The sequence below is a fragment of the Taudactylus pleione genome, unplaced genomic scaffold, assembly GCF_031769625.1.
Source record: "Taudactylus pleione unplaced genomic scaffold, aTauple2 ptg000085l, whole genome shotgun sequence".
Lineage (NCBI taxonomy): Eukaryota > Metazoa > Chordata > Amphibia > Anura > Myobatrachidae > Taudactylus > Taudactylus pleione.
Window position 1 is genome coordinate 11899798 of NW_028284487.1, and position 15204 is coordinate 11915001.

Sequence of the window (15204 nt, forward strand, 5' to 3'; positions counted from 1 at the left end):
TACATAGAAAACTTTTTCTCAAATATAGCAATATGGCAAATCTAAGAAATGCTGTGGCAAATTAATCAATCAGGACATTTATTTGGTGATTGAATCTACTATGGGGGACTAAGTTTTAAGACGAGAAGAAGAACAGACCTTTACTCTCATTAGTGCACACTGAAGAAGAAAATTCTTAAAACCAGAATATCTTAAAACCATAGCACAAGTGATGGATCACTGCATTCTTATTGCAACTTTTCCTATTTCCAAATGTTTGACAAACATCTCTCCAGTTGAAAACTGATTTGAAACAGCTTCAAAATTAGTTTGGAGTAAAAAAACCACTGAAGATGATGGGATTTATACAAAGTTTAAATATAGATAAGCTATCCTAAAATTCAACTTTAAGGAAATTGAACAAAGTTAGGTCCCACCAAGATTTGAAATCAGATTACTGGATTCAAAGTCCAAAGTGCTCACCATTACACCATGGAACCCATTATTAGAGAGTCTTCCTCTACTCAATATTGCTGATCTTTGAAATACTGAATGCTCTCCTGTTTTAGGTACATTTGGCATTTTTGTGTTTGCTGATGCTTTTATGTTTGGCCGGTTTGCTCAGTTGGTTAGAGTGTGGTGCTAATAACACCAAGGTCATGGGTTTGATCCCCATATGGGCCATGTGCTTTATCTTGTTGGCAAGAAATGCCAAGAAGGGATTTTATCCAGCGGCAAAGTGCATGAAGTGTGGGATGAATGCATTGGCTACAGTTAGCAGCCCTTGAAACTTGCAAGAGAACATCATAGACACATACAAAACAGAGAATTTTTAAATCCATGTTAGGAATAAACAAAAATGTCATCCTTTGGCTGATGCAGCATTTCTCTATATGGCATACATAGAAAACTTTTTCTCAAATATAGCAATATGGCAAATCTAAGAAATGCTGTGGCAAATTAATCAATCAGGACATTTATTTGGTGATTGAATCTACTATGGGGGACTAAGTTTTAAGATGAGAAGAAGAACAGACCTTTACTCTCATTAGTGCACACTGAAGAAGAAAATTCTTAAAACCAGAATATCTTAAAACCATAGCACAAGTGATGGATCACTGCATTCTTATTGCAACTTTTCCTAATTCCAAATGTTTGACAAACATCTCTCCAGTTGAAAACTGATTTGAAACAGCTTCAAAATTAGTTTGCAGTAAAATAACCACTGAAGATGATGGGATTTATACAAAGTTTAAATATAGATTAGCTATCCTAAAATTCAACTTTAAGGAAATTGAACAAAGTTAGGTACCACCAAGATTTGAAATCAGATTACAGGATTCAAAGTCCAAAGTGCTCACCATTACACCATGGAACCCATTATTAGAGAGTCTTCCTCTACTCAATATTGAAATACTGAATGTTCTCCTGTTTTAGGTACATTTGGCATTTTTGTGTTTGCTGATGCTTTTATGTTTGGCCGGTTAGCTCAGTTGGTTAGAGCGTGGTGCTAATAACGCCAAGGTCATGTGTTCGATCCCCATACGGGCCATGTGCTTTTTCTTGTCCTACAAGAAATGCCAAGAATGGATTTTATCCATTGGCAAAGTGCATGAAGTGTGGGATGAATGCATTGGCTACAGTTAGCAGCCCTTGAAACTTGCTAGAGAACATCATAGACACATACAAAACAGAGAATTTTTAAATCCATGTTAGGAATAAACAAAAATGTCATCCTTTGGCTGATGCAGCATTTCTCTATATGGCATACATAGAAAACTTTTTCTCAAATATAGCAATATGGCAAAATCTAAGAAATGCTAAGGCTAATTAATCAATCAGGACATTTATTTGGTGATTGAATCTACTATGGGGGACTAAGTTTTAAGAAGAGAAGAAGAACAGACCTTTACTCTCATTAGTGCACACTGAAGAAGAAAATTCTTAAAACCAGAATATTTTAAAACCATAGCACAAGTGATGGATCACTGCATTCTTATTGCAACTTTTCCTATTTCCAAATGTTTGACAAACATCTCTCCAGTTGAAAACTGATTTGAAACAGCTTCAAAATTAGTTTGGAGTAAAAAAACCACTGAAGATGATGGGATTTATACAAAGTTTAAATATAGATAAGCTATCCTAAAATTCAACTTTAAGGAAATTGAACAAAGTTAGGTCCCACCAAGATTTGAAATCAGATTACTGGATTCAAAGTCCAAAGTGCTCACCATTACACCATGGAACCCTTTATTAGAGAGTCTTCCTCTACTCAATATTGCTGATCTTTGAAATACTGAATGTTCTCCTGTTTTAGGTACATTTGGCATTTTTGTGTTTGCTGATGTTTTTATGTTTGGCCAGTTAGCTCAGTTGGTTAGAGTGTGGTGCTAATAACGCCAAGGTCATGTGTTCGATCCCCATATGGGCCATGTGCTTTTTCTTGTTGGCAAGAAATGCCAAGAAGGGATTTTATCCAGCGGCAAAGTGCATGAAGTGTGGGATGAATGCATTGGCTACAGTTAGCAGCCCTTGAAACTTGCTAGAGAACATCATAGACACATACAAAACAGAGAATTTTTAAATCCATGTTAGGAATAAACAAAAATGTCATCCTTTGGCTGATGCAGCATTTCTCTATATGGCATACATAGAAAACTTTTTCTCAAATATAGCAATATGGCAAATCTAAGAAATGCTAAGGATAATTAATCAATCAGGACATTTATTTGGTGATTGAATCTTCTATGGGGGACTAAGTTTTAAGAAGAGAAGAAGAACAGACCTTTACTCTCATTAGTGCACACTGAAGAAGAAAATTCTTAAAACCAGAATATCTTAAAACCATAGCACAAGTGATGGATCACTGCATTCTTATTGCAACTTTTCCTATTTCCAAATGTTTGACAAACATCTCTCCAGTTGAAAACTGATTTGAAACAGCTTAAAAATTAGTTTGGAGTAAAAAAACCACTGAAGATGATGGGATTTATACAAAGTTTAAATATAGATCAGCTATCCTAAAATTCAACTTTAAGGAAATTGAACAAAGTTAGGTCTCACCAAGATTTGAAATCAGAATACTGGATTCAAAGTGCTCACCATTACACCATGGAACCCATTATTAGAGAGTCTTCCTCTACTCAATATTGCTGATCTTTGAAATACTGAATGTTCTCCTGTTTTAGGTACATTTGGCATTTTTGTGTTTGCTGATGCTTTTATGTTTGGCCGGTTAGCTCAGTTGGTTAGAGCGTGGTGCTAATAACGCCAAGGTCATTGGTTTGATCCCCATACGTGCCATGTGCTTTTCTTGTTGGCAAGAAATGCCAAGAAGGGATTTCATCCAGCGGCAAAGTGCATGAAGTGTGGGATGAATGCATTGGCTACAGTTAGCAGCCCTTGAAACTTGCTAGAGAACATCATAGACACATACAAAACAGAGAATTTTTAAATCCATGTTAGGAATAAATAAAAATGTCATCCTTTGGCTGATGCAGCATTTCTCTATATGGCATACATAGAAAACTTTTTCTCAAATATAGCAATATGGCAAATCTAAGAAATGCTGTGGCAAATTAATCAATCAGGACATTTATTTGGTGATTGAATCTACTATGGGGGACTAAGTTTTAAGACGAGAAGAAGAACAGACCTTTACTCTCATTAGTGCACACTGAAGAAGAAAATTCTTAAAACCAGAATATCTTAAAACCATAGCACAAGTGATGGATCACTGCATTCTTATTGCAACTTTTCCTATTTCCAAATGTTTGACAAACATCTCTCCAGTTGAAAACTGATTTGAAACAGCTTCAAAATTAGTTTGGAGTAAAAAAACCACTGAAGATGATGGGATTTATACAAAGTTTAAATATAGATAAGCTATCCTAAAATTCAACTTTAAGGAAATTGAACAAAGTTAGGTCCCACCAAGATTTGAAATCAGATTACTGGATTCAAAGTCCAAAGTGCTCACCATTACACCATGGAACCCATTATTAGAGAGTCTTCCTCTACTCAATATTGCTGATCTTTGAAATACTGAATGCTCTCCTGTTTTAGGTACATTTGGCATTTTTGTGTTTGCTGATGCTTTTATGTTTGGCCGGTTTGCTCAGTTGGTTAGAGCGTGGTGCTAATAACACCAAGGTCATGGGTTTGATCCCCATATGGGCCATGTGCTTTTTCTTGTTGGCAAGAAATGCCAAGAAGGGATTTTATCCAGCGGCAAAGTGCATGAAGTGTGGGATGAATGCATTGGCTACAGTTAGCAGCCCTTGAAACTTGCAAGAGAACATCATAGACACATACAAAACAGAGAATTTTTAAATCCATGTTAGGAATAAACAAAAATGTCATCCTTTGGCTGATGCAGCATTTCTCTATATGGCATACATAGAAAACTTTTTCTCAAATATAGCAATATGGCAAATCTAAGAAATGCTGTGGCAAATTAATCAATCAGGACATTTATTTGGTGATTGAATCTACTATGGGGGACTAAGTTTTAAGATGAGAAGAAGAACAGACCTTTACTCTCATTAGTGCACACTGAAGAAGAAAATTCTTAAAACCAGAATATCTTAAAACCATAGCACAAGTGATGGATCACTGCATTCTTATTGCAACTTTTCCTAATTCCAAATGTTTGACAAACATCTCTCCAGTTGAAAACTGATTTGAAACAGCTTCAAAATTAGTTTGCAGTAAAAAAACCACTGAAGATGATGGGATTTATACAAAGTTTAAATATAGATTAGCTATCCTAAAATTCAACTTTAAGGATATTGAACAAAGTTAGGTACCACCAAGATTTGAAATCAGATTACAGGATTCAAAGTCCAAAGTGCTCACCATTACACCATGGAACCCATTATTAGAGAGTCTTCCTCTACTCAATATTGAAATACTGAATGTTCTCCTGTTTTAGGTACATTTGGCATTTTTGTGTTTGCTGATGCTTTTATGTTTGGCCGGTTAGCTCAGTTGGTTAGAGCGTGGTGCTAATAACGCCAAGGTCATGTGTTCGATCCCCATACGGGCCATGTGCTTTTTCTTGTTGTCCTACAAGAAATGCCAAGAAGGGATTTTATCCAGCGGCAAAGTGCATGAAGTGTGGGATGAATGCATTGGCTACAGTTAGCAGCCCTTGAAACTTGCTAGAGAACATCATAGACACATACAAAACAGAGAATTTTTAAATCCATGTTAGGAATAAACAAAAATGTCATCCTTTGGCTGATGCAGCATTTCTCTATATGGCATACATAGAAAACTTTTTCTCAAATATAGCAATATGGCAAATCTAAGAAATGCTAAGGCTAATTAATCAATCAGGACATTTATTTGGTGATTGAATCTACTATGGGGGACTAAGTTTTAAGAAGAGAAGAAGAACAGACCTTTACTCTCATTAGTGCACACTGAAGAAGAAAATTCTTAAAACCAGAATATCTTAAAACCATAGCACAAGTGATGGATCACTGCATTCTTATTGCAACTTTTCCTATTTCCAAATGTTTGACAAACATCTCTCCAGTTGAAAACTGATTTGAAACAGCTTCAAAATTAGTTTGGAGTAAAAAAACCACTGAAGATGATGGGATTTATACAAAGTTTAAATATAGATAAGCTATCCTAAAATTCAACTTTAAGGAAATTGAACAAAGTTAGGTCCCACCAAGATTTGAAATCAGATTACTGGATTCAAAGTCCAAAGTGCTCACCATTACACCATGGAACCCATTATTAGAGAGTCTTCCTCTACTCAATATTGCTGATCTTTGAAATACTGAATGTTCTCCTGTTTTAGGTACATTTGGCATTTTTGTGTTTGCTGATGCTTTTATGTTTGGCCGGTTAGCTCAGTTGGTTAGAGTGTTGTGCTAATAACACCAAGGTCATGTGTTCGATCCCCATACGGGCCATGTGCTTTTTCTTGTTGTCCTACAAGAAATGCCAAGAAGGGATTTTATCCAGCGGCAAAGTGCATGAAGTGTGGGATGAATGCATTGGCTACAGTTAGCAGCACTTGAAACTTGCTAGAGAACATCATAGACACATACATAACAGATAATTTTTAAATCCATGTTAGGAATAAACAAAAATGTCATCCTTTGGCTGATGCAGCATTTCTCTATATGGCATACATAGAAAACTTTTTCTCAAATATAGCAATATGGCAAATCTAAGAAATGCTATGGCAAATTAATCAATCAGGACATTTATTTGGTGATTGAATCTACTATGGGGGACTAAGTTTTAAGAAGAGAAGAAGAACAGACCTTTACTCTCATTAGTGCACACTGAAGAAGAAAATTCTTAAAACCAGAATATCTTAAAACCATAGCACAAGTGATGGATCACTGCATTCTTATTGCAACTTTTCCTATTTCCAAATGTTTGACAAACATCTCTCCAGTTGAAAACTGATTTGAAACAGCTTAAAAATTAGTTTGGAGTAAAAAAACCACTGAAGATGATGGGATTTATACAAAGTTTAAATATAGATAAGCTATCCTAAAATTCAACTTTAAGGAAATTGAACAAAGTTAGGTCTCACCAAGATTTGAAATCAGAATACTGGATTCAAAGTCCAAAGTGCTCACCATTACACCATGGAACCCATTATTAGAGAGTCTTCCTCTACTCAATATTGCTGATCTTTGAAATACTGAATGTTCTCCTGTTTTAGGTACATTTGGCATTTTTGTGTTTGCTGATGCTTTTATGTTTGGCCGGTTAGCTCAGTTGGTTAGAGCGTGGTGCTAATAATGCCAAGGTCATGTGTTTTTTCTTGTTGTCCTACAAGAAATGCCAAGAAGGGATTTTATCCAGCGGCAAAGTGCATAAAGTGTGGGATGAATGCATTGGCTACAGTTAGCAGCCCTTGAAACTTGCAAGAGAACATCATAGACACATACAAAACAGAGAATTTTTAAATCCATGTTAGGAATAAACAAAAATGTCATCCTTTGGCTGATGCAGCATTTCTCTATATGGCATACATAGAAAACTTTTTCTCAAATATAGCAATATGGCAAATCTAAGAAATGCTGTGGCAAATTAATCAATCAGGACATTTATTTGGTGATTGAATCTACTATGGGGGACTAAGTTTTAAGACGAGAAGAAGAACAGACCTTTACTCTCATTAGTGCACACTGAAGAAGAAAATTCTTAAAACCAGAATATCTTAAAACCATAGCACAAGTGATGGATCACTGCATTCTTATTGCAACTTTTCCTATTTCCAAATGTTTGACAAACATCTCTCCAGTTGAAAACTGATTTGAAACAGCTTCAAAATTAGTTTGGAGTAAAAAAACCACTGAAGATGATGGGATTTATACAAAGTTTAAATATAGATAAGCTATCCTAAAATTCAACTTTAAGGAAATTGAACAAAGTTAGGTCCCACCAAGATTTGAAATCAGATTACTGGATTCAAAGTCCAAAGTGCTCACCATTACACCATGGAACCCATTATTAGAGAGTCTTCCTCTACTCAATATTGCTGATCTTTGAAATACTGAATGCTCTCCTGTTTTAGGTACATTTGGCATTTTTGTGTTTGCTGATGCTTTTATGTTTGGCCGGTTTGCTCAGTTGGTTAGAGCTTGGTGCTAATAACACCAATGTCATGGGTTTGATCCCCATATGGGCCATGTGCTTTTTCTTGTTGGCAAGAAATGCCAAGAAGGGATTTTATCCAGCGGCAAAGTGCATGAAGTGTGGGATGAATGCATTGGCTACAGTTAGCAGCCCTTGAAACTTGCAAGAGAACATCATAGACACATACAAAACAGAGAATTTTTAAATCCATGTTAGGAATAAACAAAAATGTCATCCTTTGGCTGATGCAGCATTTCTCTATATGGCATACATAGAAAACTTTTTCTCAAATATAGCAATATGGCAAATCTAAGAAATGCTGTGGCAAATTAATCAATCAGGACATTTATTTGGTGATTGAATCTACTATGGGGGACTAAGTTTTAAGACGAGAAGAAGAACAGACCTTTACTCTCATTAGTGCACACTGAAGAAGAAAATTCTTAAAACCAGAATATCTTAAAACCATAGCACAAGTGATGGATCACTGCATTCTTATTGCAACTTTTCCTATTTCCAAATGTTTGACAAACATCTCTCCAGTTGAAAACTGATTTGAAACAGCTTCAAAATTAGTTTGGAGTAAAAAAACCACTGAAGATGATGGGATTTATACAAAGTTTAAATATAGATAAGCTATCCTAAAATTCAACTTTAAGGAAATTGAACAAAGTTAGGTCCCACCAAGATTTGAAATCAGATTACTGGATTCAAAGTCCAAAGTGCTCACCATTACACCATGGAACCCATTATTAGAGAGTCTTCCTCTACTCAATATTGCTGATCTTTGAAATACTGAATGCTCTCCTGTTTTAGGTACATTTGGCATTTTTGTGTTTGCTGATGCTTTTATGTTTGGCCGGTTTGCTCAGTTGGTTAGAGCGTGGTGCTAATAACACCAAGGTCATGGGTTTGATCCCCATATGGGCCATGTGCTTTTTCTTGTTGGCAAGAAATGCCAAGAAGGGATTTTATCCAGCGGCAAAGTGCATGAAGTGTGGGATGAATGCATTGGCTACAGTTAGCAGCCCTTGAAACTTGCAAGAGAACATCATAGACACATACAAAACAGAGAATTTTTAAATCCATGTTAGGAATAAACAAAAATGTCATCCTTTGGCTGATGCAGCATTTCTCTATATGGCATACATAGAAAACTTTTTCTCAAATATAGCAATATGGCAAATCTAAGAAATGCTGTGGCAAATTAATCAATCAGGAAATTTATTTGGTGATTGAATCTACTATGGGGGACTAAGTTTTAAGACGAGAAGAAGAACAGACCTTTACTCTCATTAGTGCACACTGAAGAAGAAAATTCTTAAAACCAGAATATCTTAAAACCATAGCACAAGTGATGGATCACTGCATTCTTATTGCAACTTTTCCTATTTCCAAATGTTTGACAAACATCTCTCCAGTTGAAAACTGATTTGAAACAGCTTCAAAATTAGTTTGGAGTAAAAAAACCACTGAAGATGATGGGATTTATACAAAGTTTAAATATAGATAAGCTATCCTAAAATTCAACTTTAAGGAAATTGAACAAAGTTAGGTCCCACCAAGATTTGAAATCAGATTACTGGATTCAAAGTCCAAAGTGCTCACCATTACACCATGGAACCCATTATTAGAGAGTCTTCCTCTACTCAATATTGCTGATCTTTGAAATACTGAATGCTCTCCTGTTTTAGGTACATTTGGCATTTTTGTGTTTGCTGATGCTTTTATGTTTGGCCGGTTTGCTCAGTTGGTTAGAGTTTGGTGCTAATAACACCAAGGTCATGGGTTTGATCCCCATATGGGCCATGTGCTTTTTCTTGTTGGCAAGAAATGCCAAGAAGGGATTTTATCCAGCGGCAAAGTGCATGAAGTGTGGGATGAATGCATTGGCTACAGTTAGCAGCCCTTGAAACTTGCAAGAGAACATCATAGACACATACAAAACAGAGAATTTTTAAATCCATGTTAGGAATAAACAAAAATGTCATCCTTTGGCTGATGCAGCATTTCTCTATATGGCATACATAGAAAACTTTTTCTCAAATATAGCAATATGGCAAATCTAAGAAATGCTGTGGCAAATTAATCAATCAGGACATTTATTTGGTGATTGAATCTACTATGGGGGACTAAGTTTTAAGATGAGAAGAAGAACAGACCTTTACTCTCATTAGTGCACACTGAAGAAGAAAATTCTTAAAACCAGAATATCTTAAAACCATAGCACAAGTGATGGATCACTGCATTCTTATTGCAACTTTTCCTAATTCCAAATGTTTGACAAACATCTCTCCAGTTGAAAACTGATTTGAAACAGCTTCAAAATTAGTTTGCAGTAAAATAACCACTGAAGATGATGGGATTTATACAAAGTTTAAATATAGATTAGCTATCCTAAAATTCAACTTTAAGGAAATTGAACAAAGTTAGGTACCACCAAGATTTGAAATCAAATTACAGGATTCAAAGTCCAAAGTGCTCACCATTACACCATGGAACCCATTATTAGAGAGTCTTCCTCTACTCAATATTGAAATACTGAATGTTCTCCTGTTTTAGGTACATTTGGCATTTTTGTGTTTGCTGATGCTTTTATGTTTGGCCGCTTAGCTCAGTTGGTTAGAGCGTGGTGCTAATAACGCCAAGGTCATGTGTTCGATCCCCATACGGGCCATGTGCTTTTTCTTGTTGTCCTACAAGAAATGCAAAGAATGGATTTTATCCAGCGGCAAAGTGCATGAAGTGTGGGATGAATGCATTGGCTACAGTTAGCAGCCCTTGAAACTTGCTAGAGAACATCATAGACACATACAAAACAGAGAATTTTTAAATCCATGTTAGGAATAAACAAAAATGTCATCCTTTGGCTGATGCAGCATTTCTCTATATGGCATACATAGAAAACTTTTTCTCAAATATAGCAATATGGCAAAATCTAAGAAATGCTAAGGCTAATTAATCAATCAGGACATTTATTTGGTGATTGAATCTACTATGGGGGACTAAGTTTTAAGAAGAGAAGAAGAACAGACCTTTACTCTCATTAGTGCACACTGAAGAAGAAAATTCTTAAAACCAGAATATTTTAAAACCATAGCACAAGTGATGGATCACTGCATTCTTTTTGCAACTTTTCCTATTTCCAAATGTTTGACAAACATCTCTCCAGTTGAAAACTGATTTGAAACAGCTTCAAAATTAGTTTGGAGTAAAAAAACCACTGAAGATGATGGGATTTATACAAAGTTTAAATATAGATAAGCTATCCTAAAATTCAACTTTAAGGAAATTGAACAAAGTTAGGTCCCACCAAGATTTGAAATCAGATTACTGGATTCAAAGTCCAAAGTGCTCACCATTACACCATGGAACCCTTTATTAGAGAGTCTTCCTCTACTCAATATTGCTGATCTTTGAAATACTGAATGTTCTCCTGTTTTAGGTACATTTGGCATTTTTGTGTTTGCTGATGTTTTTATGTTTGGCCAGTTAGCTCAGTTGGTTAGAGTGTGGTGCTAATAACACCAAGGTCATGTGTTCGATCCCCATATGGGCCATGTGCTTTTTCTTGTTGGCAAGAAATGCCAAGAAGGGATTTTATCCAGCGGCAAAGTGCATGAAGTGTGGGATGAATGCATTGGCTACAGTTAGCAGCCCTTGAAACTTGCTAGAGAACATCATAGACACATACAAAACAGAGAATTTTTAAATCCATGTTAGGAATAAACAAAAATGTCATCCTTTGGCTGATGCAGCATTTCTCTATATGGCATACATAGAAAACTTTTTCTCAAATATAGCAATATGGCAAATCTAAGAAATGCTAAGGCTAATTAATCAATCAGGACATTTATTTGGTGATTGAATCTTCTATGGGGGACTAAGTTTTAAGAAGAGAAGAAGAACAGACCTTTACTCTCATTAGTGCACACTGAAGAAGAAAATTCTTAAAACCAGAATATCTTAAAACCATAGCACAAGTGATGGATCACTGCATTCTTATTGCAACTTTTCCTATTTCCAAATGTTTGACAAACATCTCTCCAGTTGAAAACTGATTTGAAACAGCTTAAAAATTAGTTTGGAGTAAAAAAACCACTGAAGATGATGGGATTTATACAAAGTTTAAATATAGATCAGCTATCCTAAAATTCAACTTTAAGGAAATTGAACAAAGTTAGGTCTCACCAAGATTTGAAATCAGAATACTGGATTCAAAGTGCTCACCATTACACCATGGAACCCATTATTAGAGAGTCTTCCTCTACTCAATATTGCTGATCTTTGAAATACTGAATGTTCTCCTGTTTTAGGTACATTTGGCATTTTTGTGTTTGCTGATGCTTTTATGTTTGGCCGGTTAGCTCAGTTGGTTAGAGCGTGGTGCTAATAACGCCAAGGTCATTGGTTTGATCCCCATACGTGCCATGTGCTTTTCTTGTTGGCAAGAAATGCCAAGAAGGGATTTTATCCAGCGGCAAAGTGCATGAAGTGTGGGATGAATGCATTGGCTACAGTTAGCAGCCCTTGAAACTTGCTAGAGAACATCATAGACACATACAAAACAGAGAATTTTTAAATCCATGTTAGGAATAAATAAAAATGTCATCCTTTGGCTGATGCAGCATTTCTCTATATGGCATACATAGAAAACTTTTTCTCAAATATAGCAATATGGCAAATCTAAGAAATGCTAAGGCTAATTAATCAATCAGGACATTTATTTGGTGATTGAATCTACTATGGGGGACTAAGTTTTAAGAAGAGAAGAAGAACAGACCTTTACTCTCATTAGTGCACACTGAAGAAGAAAATTCTTAAAACCAGAATATCTTAAAACCATAGCACAAGTGATGGATCACTGCATTCTTATTGCAACTTTTCCTATTTCCAAATGTTTGACAAACATCTCTCCAGTTGAAAACTGATTTGAAACAGCTTCAAAATTAGTTTGGAGTAAAAAAACCACTGAAGATGATGGGATTTATACAAAGTTTAAATATAGATAAGCTATCCTAAAATTCAACTTTAAGCAAATTGAACAAAGTTAGGTCCCACCAAGATTTGAAATCAGATTACTGGATTCAAAGTCCAAAGTGCTCACCATTACACCATGGAACCCATTATTAGAGAGTCTTCCTCTACTCAATATTGCTGATCTTTGAAATACTGAATGTTCTCCTGTTTTAGGTACATTTGGCATTTTTGTGTTTGCTGATGTTTTTATGTTTGGCCGGTTAGCTCAGTTGGTTAGAGCAAGGTGCTAATAATGCCAAGGTCATGTGTTTGATCCCCATACGGGCCATGTGCTTCTTCTTGTTGTCCTACAAGAAATGCCAAGAAGGGATTTTATCCAGCGGCAAAGTGCATGAAGTGTGGGATGAATGCATTAGCTACAGTTAGCAGCCCTTGAAACTTGCTAGAGAACATCATAGACACATACAAAACAGAGAATTTTTAAATCCATGTTAGGAATAAACAAAAATGTCATCCTTTGGCTGATGCAGCATTTCTCTATATGGCATACATAGAAAACTTTTTCTCAAATATAGCAATATGGCAAATCTAAGAAATGCTAAGGCTAATTAATCAATCAGGACATTTATTTGGTGATTGAATCTACTATGGGGGACTAAGTTTTAAGAAGAGAAGAAGAACAGACCTTTACTCTCATTAGTGCACACTGAAGAAGAAAATTCTTAAAACCAGAATATCTTAAAACCATAGCACAAGTGATGGATCACTGCATTCTTATTGCAACTTTTCCTATTTCCAAATGTTTGACAAACATCTCTCCAGTTGAAAACTGATTTGAAACAGCTTCAAAATTAGTTTGGAGTAAAAAAACCACTGAAGATGATGGGATTTATACAAAGTTTAAATATAGATAAGCTATCCTAAAATTCAACTTTAAGGAAATTGAACAAAGTTAGGTCCCACCAAGATTTGAAATCAGATTACTGGATTCAAAGTCCAAAGTGCTCACCATTACACCATGGAACCCATTATTAGAGAGTCTTCCTCTACTCAATATTGCTGATCTTTGAAATACTGAATGTTCTCCTGTTTTAGGTACATTTGGCATTTTTGTGTTTGCTGATGCTTTTATGTTTGGCCGGTTAGCTCAGTTGGTTAGAGCGTGGTGCTAATAACGCCAAGGTCATGGGTTTGATCCCCATACGGGCCATGTGCTTTTTCTTGTTGGCAAGAAATGCCAAGAAGGGATTTTATCCAGCGGCAAAGTGCATGAAGTGTGGGATGAATGCATTGGCTACAGTTAGCAGCCCTTGAAACTTGCTAGAGAACATCATAGACACATACAAAACAGAGAATTTTTAAATCCATGCTAGGAATAAACAAAAATGTCATCCTTTGGCTGATGCAGCATTTCTCTATATGGCATACATAGAAAACTTTTTCTCAAATATAGCAATATGGCAAATCTAAGAAATGCTAAGGCTAATTAATCAATCAGGACATTTATTTGGTGATTGAATCTACTATGGGGGACTAAGTTTTAAGAAGAGAAGAAGAACAGACCTTTACTCTCATTAGTGCACACTGAAGAAGAAAATTCTTAAAACCAGAATATCTTAAAACCATAGCACAAGTGATGGATCACTGCATTCTTATTGCAACTTTTCCTATTTCCAAATGTTTGACAAACATCTCTCCAGTTGAAAACTGATTTGAAACAGCTTCAAAATTAGTTTGCAGTAAAAAAACCACTGAAGATGATGGGATTTATACAAAGTTTAAATATAGATAAGCTATCCTAAAATTCAACTTTAAGGAAATTGAACAAAGTTAGGTACCACCAAGATTTGAAATCAGATTACAGGATTCAAAGTCCAAAGTGCTCACCATTACACCATGGAACCCATTATTAGAGAGTCTTCCTCTACTCAATATTGAAATACTGAATGTTCTCCTGTTTTAGGTACATTTGGCATTTTTGTGTTTGCTGATGCTTTTATGTTTGGCCGGATAGCTCAGTTGGTTAGAGCGTGGTGCTAATAACGCCAAGGTCATGTGTTCGATCCCCATACGGGCCATGTGCTTTTTCTTGTTGTCCTACAAGAAATGCCAAGAAGGGATTTTATCCAGCGGCAAAGTGCATGAAGTGTGGGATGAATGCATTGGCTACAGTTAGCAGCCCTTGAAACTTGCTAGAGAACATCATAGACACATACAAAACAGAGAATTTTTAAATCCATGTTAGGAATAAACAAAAATGTCATCCTTTGGCTGATGCAGCATTTCTCTATATGGCATACATAGAAAACTTTTTCTCAAATATAGCAATATGGCAAATCTAAGAAATGCTAAGGCTAATTAATCAATCAGGACATTTATTTGGTGATTGAATCTACTATGGGGGACTAAGTTTTAAGAAGAGAAGAAGAACAGACCTTTACTCTCATTAGTGCACACTGAAGAAGAAAATTCTTAAAACCAGAATATCTTAAAACCATAGCACAAGTGATGGATCACTGCATTCTTATTGCAACTTTTCCTATTTCCAAATGTTTGACAAACATCTCTCCAGTTGAAAACTGATTTGAAACAGCTTCAAAATTAGTTTGGAGTAAAAAAACCACTGAA

The 15204-nt window shown here is 35.7% G+C and overlaps 3 non-coding genes across 3 annotated transcripts; all 3 read left to right on the plus strand.

Annotated features, from left to right (window-relative positions):
• Positions 1–1457: 1457 nt before the first annotated feature.
• TRNAI-AAU (transfer RNA isoleucine (anticodon AAU)) lies at positions 1458–1531 on the plus strand. The gene has a single exon. It is a non-coding gene; the product is annotated as a tRNA-Ile (tRNA).
• Positions 1532–4953: 3422 nt separating this feature from the next.
• TRNAI-AAU (transfer RNA isoleucine (anticodon AAU)) lies at positions 4954–5027 on the plus strand. Its single transcript has one exon. It is a non-coding gene; the product is annotated as a tRNA-Ile (tRNA).
• An 8685-nt stretch (positions 5028–13712) lies between these two features.
• On the plus strand, positions 13713–13786 carry TRNAI-AAU (transfer RNA isoleucine (anticodon AAU)). Its single transcript has one exon. It is a non-coding gene; the product is annotated as a tRNA-Ile (tRNA).
• Positions 13787–15204: the final 1418 nt, after the last annotated feature.